Consider the following 13,897-nt stretch of genomic DNA (forward strand, 5'->3'; position numbering starts at 1 on the left):
TTTCCTGCGGGTTCTCAGGTTTCCTCCCGCACTCCAAAGACATACTGATAAGTAATTTAGATTGTGAGCCCCAATGGAGACAGCAATGATAATGTGTGCAAACTGTAAAGCGCTGCGGAATATGTTGGCGCTATATAAAAAAAAATATTATTAACCATTTTGTTTTTTCCATTTTTCTTTTTTTCTTCAGGGCCTGGAGAATATCCACTGAGATGACCTGTTAACCATGGATATCTTATATCTGCTTCCAATAAAATGTATATACACGAGAAACCTCTTCCAAGTTTCCCGCTGATTTCTTATGGGCCCGTATTTATTACATGTAATAATAAAATGCTTCCGTCATCCTTTCCTCCCCGCACTCTTAGCTGTCCTTGATGATTGTCTTATAAGGCCGGGGGGGGCTACATGGTGGTCTGGTCACAGGACACCAGTTCTCAGTTGTGCTTCTTAAATGGTTTACGTGATCTGACTGTCCAATAGTCAATCAGGGTTGGACTTTTTGGGACTGCTGTAACGTGACCCCATTTACAGTCATTAGGTGTCAGTGTAACCCCGAGATAGATAATAAATATATATACATTAATAAATATATAGACGTCTATAGTGATAGTTTATAGTGACATTTATTAAAAAAATATATATGTGTGTGTGTGTGTGTGTGTGTGTGTGTGTGTATATATATATATATATGTATGTATACGATATTGTGGCCCGATTCTAACGCATCGGGTATTCTAGAATATGCATGTCCCCGTAGTGTATGGACAATGATGATTCCAGAATTCGCGGCAGACTGTGCCCGTCGCTGATTGGTCGAGGCAACCTTTATGACATCATCGTCGCCATGGCAACCATTATGACATCTACGTCGATACTGTGCCCATCGCTGATTGGTCGAGGCGAATTCGCGGCAGACTGTGCCCGTCGCTGATTTGTCGAGGCAACCTTTATGACATCATCGTCGCCATGCTGTGCCCGTCGCTGATTGGTCGAGGCCTGGCGGCCTCGACCACTCAGACGCGGGATTTCCAGGTCCTGGAAATCCCGCGTCTCTGATTGGTCGAGGCCGCACAGCGACGATGATGTCATAAAGGACGTAGAACTCCCACGTTTCTGATTCAGCGACGGGCACAGTATCGATATAGATGTCATAATGGTTTCCATGGCGACGATGATGTCATAAAGGTTGCCTCGACCAATCAGCGACGGGCACAGTCTGCCGCGAATTCTGGAATCATCATTGTCCATATACTAAGGGGACATGCATATTCTAGAATACCCGATGCGTTAGAATCGGGCCACAATCTAGTAGATATATATATGTGTGTATGTATATATATTCCCATTCGCCACAACAGCACCCCACTGGAGAGTGGGATCCGCCCCGCAGGAACAGGAAACCTACCGAGAAATAAAAGGGGGCGGTCCACCTCTCCTCCTCAGTTTAGGTTTCCTGTTCCTGCGGGAATGTTCAGGGAAGACACTACCGGACATACCTGGGCTAGCATGCCGCCGGCGCGGTATCCCTTGAGAACGGCAGGGGCTGCAGCTCAGAAGCAGCGTCGGGGGAGTTCCGTTAGACGGCTCCCTCCTCGTCTGGTGGAGCAGGCAGACGGCCGGGTCCGGGGAGGGCCGCCCAGCGTCTTCTGCAGCGTGCGGTGCGGCTGTACGGGGGCCAGGAGCCGGGTAAGGAGATCTCCATTGCGGTCCGGTGCTAAATCCCGGACCGCGCATGCGCCGACCGCCGCAATACTGGCTAAATGAGTCACTTCCGGGGCGCCTAGGGCGGGGGAGCCAGCGCCGATATGCGCATTGCGCGGTGAGAAAAAAAAAAAAAAAAAAAGGGCGCACTATTTAAACTGCCAGAAAACAATAATGCGGCGATGCAGGGATGTCATCCCCAGGTGCCATGGACCCCATAGCTGGAGATCCAGTACCCCCCGCCAAAGATCACACCAAAGGATCCTCGGAGACCGCTCGTAAAAGCGACGGATCCAGAACAGGATCTCTGCCTTCTGATCCGGTACTATTCGCTTCACTGGGTGAGTGTTAAAACTCTGCCTATTAGGCCGGGGACACACACAACGTTTAAAAAAACGGTCCGTTTTTGACGAACGAGAATCGCACAAATTTTTACAAAACAGTGATCCGAGTGCAGTGCGAGGATGCGATTTTCTCGCATCAAATGATCCGTTTGACATCCGTGTGACTTCCGTATGGCGAGAATTTCTCGCAGGCTTGCAAAATGGACATATAACGGTTTTTTCACCTGAAAAAATTTAAATCATCACCAAGAACATTATTTAATGGCCCAAAACACAGGTGCCACCCACCAATCTATGCAGTAGAGTCCCTGCTTGTGTTGATGCACTTCGGATTGATGAGCAACATGTCTGATCGACTGACTTTCAACACCACAGAGCGTGTGCTTTTCAACTGGGTACTTTCCCAACGTTTTGGCCAGCCATACCCAGTTATTGTAGATCCGAGGAGGCGGAGACGGATGTGGGTACATCCACTTATCAAACAACGTATCAATAAAGGCCATTTCAGCCGTCTGTATGCTGCTCTGAGGACTAATCCGGACAAGTTCTTCAACTATTGTCGGATGAGGATTCAAACCTTTGACATTTTGTTGGAGATTTTGCGTCCAGGGATCACGAAGAAGGACACCAGGATGCGCAAATCTATTTCAGCTGAGGAGCGCCTTATCCTTACCTTGCGGTATGCCTTAATACTAATTGACCCAATATGTTACTCATTTTTTTGTCGATACCCCTTCTTCAAATTATATACTTAAATGGTTAAGTAACTTCAACATAATTTTTACTTATTTTCTTAATGTAATTTTTTTAAAAGATCAAAGCCATGGTTTTTTGTTTTTTTTTTAAATTTAAAAAAAGTGTTTGATTGCCCCATATCACCCTGTATTGTGTTAATTTTATCTTTGATAAAAATATTATTTTGTCTTTTAGCTTCCTTGCCACTGGCCTATCATATGCGGCCCTGCATTTAGAGTTTTTATTGGGCAAATCTACAATTTCTGGGATTGTGTGGGATACATGCACGGAAATCTGGAGAAGACTCCATCTTTAATTTGCGTCTTTCCCGTGCCCGCCGTCTGGTCGAGTGTTCATTTGGCATTCTCAGTGCAAAATGGCGGGTCCTTCAGTCTGCAATCCAACTGAGTGAAGGCAATGTAAATGGTGTGATAAAAGCATGTGTTGTTCTTCACAACTTTACAAGAGACCATGATTGCCCATCATCTGCTGCAGATGACATTGATTATGCAAATACTGTCTTGACAACTACACGTGTTCGTCCTTCACGTCGTCAGCCCTCTGGCCTAAAAGTTCGTGATGTTTTAACCAATTTTTTTGTGTCACCAGAGGGATCTACGGTTTGGCAAGACAATGCTGTTTTGCCTTAATTTTTGTTTAGATTCTAAGTTAATAAATCACATAATTTCCTTCAGAAATTGGTGTAATATGTATCTGATGATGAAAAGATGTAAGTGTGTAAAGTTGACAAATCATGTATGTAGCTGGACCAAGACATAAGACTCTGTTTTCAGAACAAATTTTTACTGCTCTGCGCATATATATGCATTCCCAAAACATATTTCAATTTTCATATGTAATTTAAACAAAACCAATAACACAGCTTTACATGCCATGGTCACAAAAAACTAAGGCCAACAAAAGGCCAAAATGACAGGCAAAATCTAACATCCAAAACATTACAGGTTATGGTAGGTTGGGGGTGGTGATGGTGATGGCGGGTGTCCAGCATGTGCGGAACTTGGCCTGGGTGGTTGACCAACCACTCTGTCTACCTGTGTTATTGCAGATAGAAATTGCGGGTGTTGCTGCAAGCTGCGATCATGTGTATGACCTAACACTTGATGTGGAGGGTAGAAGGGCATCAAGTCCTGGCTACTGGCTTGACCCATTTGTTCCGAACCCCCAATATGACCATGTCGAGCAGACACATGTTGGGACCAGCCTCCAAACATGTGTCTGTTCAAGTGGTCAGATTGGGGATGTGCTGCAAAATCATAAATACCCCTGTTTTGGCCTTGTTGTGTGGTTTGTGCAGGCTGTGGAGCTATAGGTTGCGGGGGTGGTGCTGACACAGTTTGTGATTGGTCCTGTGGAAGGTCTTGCACCGCCAGAAGGTTGGTAGATGACATTTGCCACCGTTCAAGATAATTAAAGATATTAGTCGGGTTGTTTGGGGGTGTTGCCGCATCTAGCAAAATTTGGATGCAACCTCTGGTCCGCAGCCTGAGCGAGCGGGGAATGGGACGTAAATAGCGGGCAAGACTGCGGAAGTAAGCTTCCTCCCCATCATCATTGGCAGCTCGGGACAAATAGTCCAACACCCCGGTATCAACTTGCCTCCCGGTGCCAATGTTCAAAGCCACCCTTCTGCGACGACCACGGTTTGGTCTGGTAGTAGGCTGTGGTGATGTATCCAGAGCCAATGTTGGACTGCTGCTCTGGCCTCCTTCATCAACCTCAGGATTTGCCTCCTGTGGAGCGGTAGACGCTGCTGCTGGTTGTGGTGGTGGGGGAGGGTGGTTGCTGCCTGTTGCTTGCCCAGATGGTCCAGCCAAATCTGCATCTTCAGCAACGGTCAATCAGCAACTCGGAGTCAGATCCAGTCTCTCTTTCAGTCAGATTTGACTCTGTTCTGTATTTCACAAAACATTATTTATATTAAAAAATACATACATATTCACATCATAAAATGTGTTAAATATTTGTACACATGCATGCACTTACGGTCGTAGCTCCATCACCGGGGCAAGAAAATTTAGGCGGTCATAATAAAGGTATTTCCTTTTTTTGGGGGCTGCATCACCACTCCGCCCATGAACTTGACGCTCACGCCGGTATTGGTCCCGGCAACTCCGCCAGCGTCTATTTACATCATTGACTGCAAATATACAAAACATTTGAGATAAATATCACACACAAACAGTTACAGGCTTTGCAAAAACACATGGGCTAGGGGGACATAAAATTCCTTTGGCCCTATATTAACGGACTATAGCTAAATTAATTTAAAGCCATTTTTGTGTCTCTTGGGAATGTTTTGGCATCTTCAACCAAGAGCATGGATGATTTACTAACATCATAAGCAAAACACATATGATGCTTTCAGGCTTACATGAAAAAAAAAAAATTTTGAAGAATGGTACTTACATATTTCTTGCTGAACCTCTTGAGGTCGCTCATCAAAATCGGGGAACATGTGGCGACATATTGCCCTCCATGCTGCGTCTTTACGTGCACGGTCTGCATAATGTGCGTCGCGTTGGTCCCATAATTCGGGCCTATCATGGACCAGAGCAATGAGCATCTCCACATTAATATGCCTGGCCATGCTGCTACTACAGAACACTCCGTGGAGGCGTGCTTCCTGGTTTGCAATCCAGCGTGGGCCTGAAATTAGCATTCCAAAGCTTCCTGATAATGGATGATTCAATTTCCTGTCACCTGGAGAAGTCTTCCGTATTTCTCGCAATGCACACGCATGGTCCGTATGTAATCCGATGTTTTCTCGCACCCATAGACTTTCATTGGCGAGTCTCGCCCGAGATACGCTGACAATCGCAGCATGCTGCGATTTCACTCGGATCCTGAATACGGCCGAGAAAATATCGGATGATGGGAGCTGCCCCATAGATTAACATTGGGGCGAGTGCTATGCGATTTTTTATCGCATTGCACTCGTCCGTATTACGGTCTAGTGTGACCCCGGCCTTAAGCTGACGCTGTCTCCCTATTTCTCTCTTTTTCTCTCTCTCTCGCTACTTATTACGCCTAGTCTAAAAGACGACAAAAAACAAAGCACAAGGAATGTGCCTTGTGTAGTCAGCCCCTTCCGGACTCATACCCCAAAAAACTATGCAAAGACTGTTTTAAGGAAACAACACAGGGAGCGACAGTGTCTGTTACGGACTTACGGGCCATTATTAGGGAGGAGCTAAAAAATATGACCCAGGAAAAACCGCGTAAAGCTAAGTCCAAAACACCAACACCTGTGTCAGACTCCGAAAGTGACCAGACTGTACTGTCAGAAGCCTCCTTATCATCATCATCATCCTCATCAGAAATCGAGGGTTGTTCATGTTTTTCATTAGACAGTGTGGATAACTTAGTAAAATCAATCCGAAATACCATGGGCAAACCACGCAGGAAATTATGTTCGCGGGTTTGGCAGAGAGAAAGAGGAGACGTTTTCCGGTTATACCAGCAGTAAAAGCATTAATCAAAAGAGAGTGGGAGAAGCAGGATCAAAGAAGTTTTTTACCCTCCGCGTCTAAACGTAAATATCCGTTTAGTGACGAGGAGCTTCTTACATGGACTAAAGTCCCTAAGGTCGATGCAGCTGTAGCTTCTACCTCCAAGCAATCCGCTCTGCCTGTGGAGGATGCGGGACTTCTGGTCGATCCTTTGGATCGTAAGGCAGAATCATCCCTTAAACGTTCTTGGGAAGCGGCTACAGGAATTTTTAAACCTGCAGTAGCCAGCACCTGCGCTGCCCGGTCAATGATCATTTGGATTGATCAGTTGGACCAGCAAATCGAAAATAAAGTTTTGAGAGAAAAACTACGAGCGGCCATCCCCTTAATACCAGGAGCGGCAGCTTTTATGGCGGACGCATCTGCCGACTCTCTTCGATTAGCAGCAAGATCTGCAGGCCTTGTGAACAATGCAAGACGCGCACTTTGGATGAAAAGCTGGAAAGGGGACGCACAGTCTAAATCTAAAATATGCGCAATCCCATGTGAGGGTGAGTACCTCTTTGGTAAAACCTTAGACGAGATACTCGAAAAGGCAAAGGACAGGAAGAAAACTTTTCCTGATTCCTCTATTCCCTTTTACAGGAGAGCCTTTAAGAGGAGACCGTTTGGTAAAAGGAGGCAAGCGGATAGGTCTACAACATGGACCACTAAAGAGGACAGACAAAGAGGTACCATGTTCAGAAGACCCAACCCCCCAAAAGACAAATTCTGAGGATATACCAGTAGGGGGCAGACTGACATTTTTCGCCACCCAATGGGAAAAAGTAACATCTAGCTCGTGGGTTTTAAGCATCATCCGAGATGGAATTAAACTACAATTCTCTCGTGTTCCCCACGAGTCATATATTATAACATCTCTCAGCTCGCCTATACAACAACAGGCTCTAGAGCTGGAAATTCAAACCCTATTATCAAAGCGGGTTTTAGTCCAAGTCCCTGAGGGACAGGAAGGCAGGGGATTCTATTCTCCCTTATTCCTGATTTCCAAACCTGACGGTTCTTTCAGGACCATCATAAACCTTAAAAAACTCAATTCATTCGTTGAAAACCATACATTTAAAATGGAATCCATTAGATCCACTATAAAACTCCTCTTTCCAAACTGTATGATGGGGGACATTGATTTGAAAGATGCTTATTATCATGTCCCTATCCATGACAGATACCAAAAGTACCTCAGAGTAGCAGTGACAATCAACAGCGAAGTTCGTCATTTCCAGTACGCAGCCATGCCCTTCGGCCTGTCAACAGCGAGGATCTTCACCAAGATAATGCTAGAGGTGATGGCCTACCTTCGCCAAAAAGAAACCTTAATTGTTCCCTATCTGGATGACTTTTTGGTCATAGGAAATTCAGTTACTCAATGTGCTGATCGTTTGGCTCACGCAATTTCCTTTCTACAGGATCTAGGCTGGATAATCAATACCAACAAATCCAGACTCACTCCGCTTTCCTGTCAGGCGTTCTTGGGGTTCCATCTAGACTCCATATCTCAAAAGTGTCTCCTGCCTCAGGTAAAAATACTACTGATCAAACACAAAGTCCTAGCGGCAATAAATAATCCACGTATATCCCTAAGACAAGCTATGTCCCTACTGGGATCCCTTATCTCTTGTATACCTGCAGTAAACTGGGCTCAACATCATACCCGTACACTGCAACACCAGATTTTACAAGAAGATAGACGGTTATCTGGTCACCTAAATTTAAAAATAACCTTATCTCAGGAAGTTTTAACTTCCTTAACGTGGTGGCTGAATTCAGACCATTTGATGAGTGGCGTTCCATGGATAATAACGCCATCTCATACCATAACCACTGACGCCAGTCCTCATGGATGGGGCGCTCATGGGGAATGATTTTTGCCAAGGGTTATGGAACATGGAGGAAAGCTGCTACTCCTCTAATGTTAAAGAATTAAATGCAGTAAAATACGCCTTATACCATTTTCTCCCACAGCTACGAGGGAAAGACGTCAGAATCCTTTCCGACAACACCACCACAGTGGCGTATCTAAACAGGCAAGGAGGCACGCGATCAGAGACTCTGATGTCTTCTGTTACAGAAATTTTGAATCTATCAGAAAGTCACCTAACATCCCTTACTGCACTGCACATAAGAGGGGAAAACAACCAGCAGGCAGACTTCTTAAAGGGACACTGTCACCTGAATTTGGAGGGAACAATCTTCAGCCATGGAGGCGGGGTTTTGGGGTTTTTGATTCACCCTTTCCTTACCCGCTGGCTGCATGCTGGCTGCAATATTGGATTGAAGTTCATTCTCTGTCCTCCATAGTACATGCCTGCGCAAGGCAAGATTGCTTTGTGCAGGCATGTACTATGGAGGACAGAGAATGAACTTCAATCCAATATTGCAGCCAGCATGCAGCCAGCGGGTAAGGAAAGGGTGAATCAAAAACCCCAAAACCCCGCCTCCATGGCTGAAGATTGTTCCCTCCAAATTCAGGTGACAGTGTCCCTTTAAGTCGACACACCTTGAAACAAGGGGAGTGGTGCCTAAACCAGCAGATTTTTCAGGACATAGTATCCCTATGGGGTCGGCCTCAAGTAGATCTCTTCGCCACAAGAAGAAACAAAAAAGTCCGGAAATTTGCCTCCCTATCTCTAGCGGATCATCCGGACATTCTGGACGCTCTCCAAGCCCCTTGGCAGTTCAGTCTAGCATATGCATTTCCGCCGATCATACTACTACCCCAAGTCATTCGCAAAATCAGAGACGAAGGAGCGAGAGTGATACTAATAGCTCCGTTCTGGCCGAAGAGACCTTGGTTTTCGTGGCTGCAAACCATGTCAGTCTCAGATCCTTGGGTCCTCCCCTCAACACCCAATCTTCTCTTCCAGGGTCCGTTTTTCCGCCCTCAAGTGGACAGACTACATCTCACGGCCTGGAATTTGAAAGGCAGATGCTAAAATCAAGGGGGTTCTCGGAGGGATTGATAAACACACTCCTCCAGAGTAGAAAACCTTCCACTACAAAAATTTACACAAAAATATGGAAGAAATTCCTACAATTCCATACATCTTCAAACACGTCAGAAATTCCGATACAGTCTATCCTGGAATTTCTTCAAAAAGGGAGAGAACTGGGTTTAACTGTAAACACCTTAAAAGTTCATGTTTCAGCACTAGGAGCCCTCTATGGCCATAACATTGTGGGGGATAGATGGGTATCCAGATTTATTACAGCCTGCGAACGGATAGATCCAGTTAATATACCTAGAGTTCCTCCCTGGGATCTAAATTTAGTTTTACAAGCCCGAACAGATTCTCCATTCGAACCAATAGATTCAATACCAATTAAAATCTTATCGCTAAAAACTGCCCTCTTGGTAGCACTAACTTCAGCCAGGAGAATCAGTGACATCCAAGCACTCTCTATAGATCCACCTTTCCTGCTTTTTTTTTTCAGGATAAGTTGGTCCTTAAACCAGACCCTTCCTACCTTCCCAAAGTAGCTAAGAAATTCCACAGGTCTCAGGAAATAATGTTGCCTACTTTCTTCAGTAATCCTTCCACTCCTGAAGAACAAAAGTATCACACTCTAGATGTTAAGAGTAGTGTTGAAATACATTGAAAGAACCAGTAGCTGGCGACAGTGTAGGGCTCTGTTTATTTCCTTCCAGGGTCACAAGAAGGGTCATGGGATAACAAAAAGCACCTTATCCCGGTGGATCAGAGAGTCTATCAGACTGGCCTATTCCGCGAGTAAGGAAAACCCTCCGGAAGGCATAACAGCGCACTCTACCAGAGCGATGGCATCCTCCTGGGCAGAAAGGGGAGAGGTCCCTATTGAGACCATATGTAAGGCCGCAACTTGGTCAAATCCCTCTACCTTCTATAATCACTATAGGCTTGACCTATCGTCAACTTCTGACCTAGACTTTGGCAGGACTGTCCTCAGCACGGTGGTCCCTCCCTAGGTGATGGTCTCTGTAAGATCTCCAGTGGGGTGCTGTCATGGCGAAAGGGAAAAAGCCGGATTACTCACCGGTAATACTCTTTTAGTGAGTCCACGACAGCACCCTCTTATATCCCTCCCTATATTAAAATAGTACTCACTATTGAGTAAAATTCTTTTAATCATACATAAGCAAATAAGTTTTAAGAAAATGAAATAAATGATATTTGCCTAATACTGGCGGTCCTCCGGGTACTCCGAAATCAAAACTGAGGAGGAGAGGCGGACCGCCCCCTTTTATTTCTCGGATAAATAAAGGACTTTTCTACTTTCATCACTGGGTGAGTGCCAACTTTTTTCTTCTTTTTTCTCTCTGGACGTATATATATATATATATATTGTGTGTGTATATATATATATATATATATATAGTGTGTGTGTGTATGTGTATATATATATATATATATATTGTAGCATGGCTAAAGGGTGTGTAGTCGATGGGAGGTATGTGCCACATAAGTGCCTTGTTGCTATAATGTAGCCCGGAGTATTTCTTTCTTGCACATAATCTTGTATATATATGTATTTCAGGACCTGTGGTGATGTCAGACCACATGGCTAATCATGTGATGGGTTACTGGGTGTGGTTAGCTCTATATAAGACTGGCTAATGCTTTACACAGCAGATATGTGTGGAGGTGGAACCCTCCTGAGTGTGTTACGGCTTCAGGACTGAGCCGGATGAACTGGACACTTGTTTTTTCTTTGCCTGAACCAAAGGCTATTTGCTTTCTGTTGTTTTGCCATATGGTTTATGAAGCAATAAACCCAGTGAACTTTAAAGGAACACGCCTCCTGAGTGTCAGCCGTCGCAGCTGAGTGAGTGGAACCCCTACAATTGGTGAAGAATGCGGGCATCGATCCCGCTACCTCTCGCAGAGACGTAAGTCCATTGCTTAATGTCCTGGGTCAAGTCTGTTGCAAGTCAGCAAGCGTCGCCAGGGAAAATGGAGGACCTGCTGAAACACTTGGTTCAGTTACAGTCACAGCAGGAGCAACGGCAGCAAGAGACCAACAGGCTGTTGACGCAGCAGATGCAACAGAACCAGCAGGAGCAACGGCAGCAGATGCAGCTTCTGGCAACCGCCATCCAGGGCAAGATGAGCGCCCCAACCCCAGGTCTGGCTGATGACACCCACGTCCGGAAGACGGTAAGACGCGCATTGCAGAAAATGACCCCCGGGGATGATGTTGAGGCATTCCTGACGGTGTTTGAGAGGGTCGCTGAGAGGGAAAAACTTCCGCCAGAGCAGTGGGCAGAGGTATTGGCGCCATACCTGACGGGAGAACCCCAGAAGGCGTACTATGACTTGACCTTGCAGGATGCCAAAGAGTATCACAAATTGAAAGCCGAGATTCTCGCACGTTTGGGGGTGACACTGACTGTCAGGGCACAGCGAGTTCACGGCTGGGCCTATCACCGGGACAAACCACCTCGCTCCCAAATGTTTGATCTGTTGCACCTGGTCCAGAAATGGCTGCAGCCAGAGTCATCTACTCCTGCACAGATGGTAGAACGGGTGATGATGGATCGGTTTGTACATTCCCTCCCAAGGCCTATACAGTCTTGGGTTGCCCAGGGTGATCCCCAGAATGCCGACGAGCTGATCGGACTGGTTGAGAGATACCAAGGGTTGGAAGGCTCCTTCGGGAGGCAGCCCATGCCATACTGGGGGTCCCAGAAGGCAGCTGAGTCCCAAAAAGGGGTGGTGCGTCCAAGGTCACAAAGGGCGGGGGAGGTGGCGCCCAAGGTCCCCACGGGTGATGTTATTGGAAGTGCCACAGGCCAGGACATATAGCTGCCCATTGTTCCCAAACCACTGAGCAGATGGACTGCAGCATGGGACGCGGTTGTTCATACTTTGCGTATCCAGCCTGCAGTGTGAACTCTCCGCCCAACGAGGGACCTCAAGCGTGTCCCGTAAAGGTGAACGGTCGAGCAGTAATGGCACTGTTAGACTCGGGGAGCCTAGTGACCCTGGTGAGGGCCACTTTTCCTCTTCACCTGCTCCCGGGAAAGAAGGTTGGAGTGCGGTGCATACATGGTGATGCAAAGGACTACCCTATGGCCAGGGTGGACATTGAAACGGCATGTGGCACTGAATCCCACATAGTCGGCGTCGTTCAGGACTTGTTGCACCCTATAATTATTGGCCGGGATTTCTGTTTGTTTTGGGATTTGTGGGGGAAAGGTTCTGAGCTCCCTAACAAGAGTAGGGAACCAATGAACCCTGGAGGGGTGTCGCCACACCCAGAGACAGACAGGTTTCCTTTTTGTGTTCTGGTTGGGGATGAGGAGGAAGTGTCCCCTGCATCTGACATTCTGGAGTTAGAGGTATCCGGTGAAAATTTTGGGACTGCCCAACATAGGGACCCCACTCTGAGGGAAGCCTTTAATAATGTCACAGTTATTGACGGGGTGGTACAGGAGCCGGGGGCAGACACAAGATTTCCCCATTTTCTGATGAGTGTGGTGTTGTTGTACCGGGTCACAAAAATAAGGGAGGAGTTGGTAGAGCAGTTGCTAGTGCCGGGTCCATATAGGCGGAAGGTGTTGGACATGGCCCATTCACATATCTTGGGTGGACACCTAGGGGTGGAAAAAACGCAGGAACGGGTTATGCAGAGGTTCTATTGGCCTGGGTGTCACCGGGAAATAGTGAACTATTGCAGGTCCTGCCCTACATGTCAGCTAACTGCTCCCACTCCTCATTTCCGGAACCCCCTTGTGCCACTGCCCATTATTGAGGTACCGTTCGAGAGAATTGCCATGGACTTGGTCGGTCCCTTAGTTAAATCAGCTCGGGGCCATCAGTATATATTAGTCATCCTGGACTATGCCACACGCTATCCTGAGGCAATTCCCTTGAGAAATTCTTCCTCCAAGAGCATAGCCCGTGAGTTGGTCCATGTCTTTTCCCGGACAGGTCTGCCAAAGGAGATCCTGACTGACCAGGGTACACCTTTCATGAGCAAGGTGATGAGGGAGTTATGCAAAGCCCTGAAAATCTCCCAGTTGAGGACCTCGGTGTACCATCCCCAGTCAGATGGTCTTGTTGAGAGATTTAACAAGACACTGAAGAGCATGCTGAGAAAAGCTATAGAGAAAGACGGTAGAGACTGGGATTGTCTCTTACCCTATCTGATGTTTTCCATTCGTGAAGTTCCACAGGCCTCCACAGGGTTCTCACCGTTTGAGCTTCTATATGGCCGACATCCACGAGGACTCCTGGATATAGCCAAGGAAACCTGGGAAGCCGAAGTCACGCCCCACAGAAGCGTCATTGAGCATGTGGCCCTGATGCAGCAGAGGATTGCAAAGGTGATGCCTATCGTGAAAGATCACCTTCTCCAGGCACAAGAAGCTCAGGCCGGGGTCTACAACCGTTCTGCAAGAGTGAGGCAGTTCAATCCGGGAGACCGAGTTCTTGTGTTAGTTCCGACGGTGGAAAGCAAGTTTTTGGCCAAATGGCAAGGGCCATATGAGGTTGTCGAGAAACTTGGTGAGGTAAATTATAAAATTCACCAACCAGGAAGACGGAAACCATTCCAAGTTTACCATGTCAACCTCATCAAGCCGTGGCAAGAGAGAGAGCCGAC

The sequence above is a fragment of the Ranitomeya imitator genome, chromosome 2 (assembly GCF_032444005.1).
Source record: "Ranitomeya imitator isolate aRanImi1 chromosome 2, aRanImi1.pri, whole genome shotgun sequence".
Lineage (NCBI taxonomy): Eukaryota > Metazoa > Chordata > Amphibia > Anura > Dendrobatidae > Ranitomeya > Ranitomeya imitator.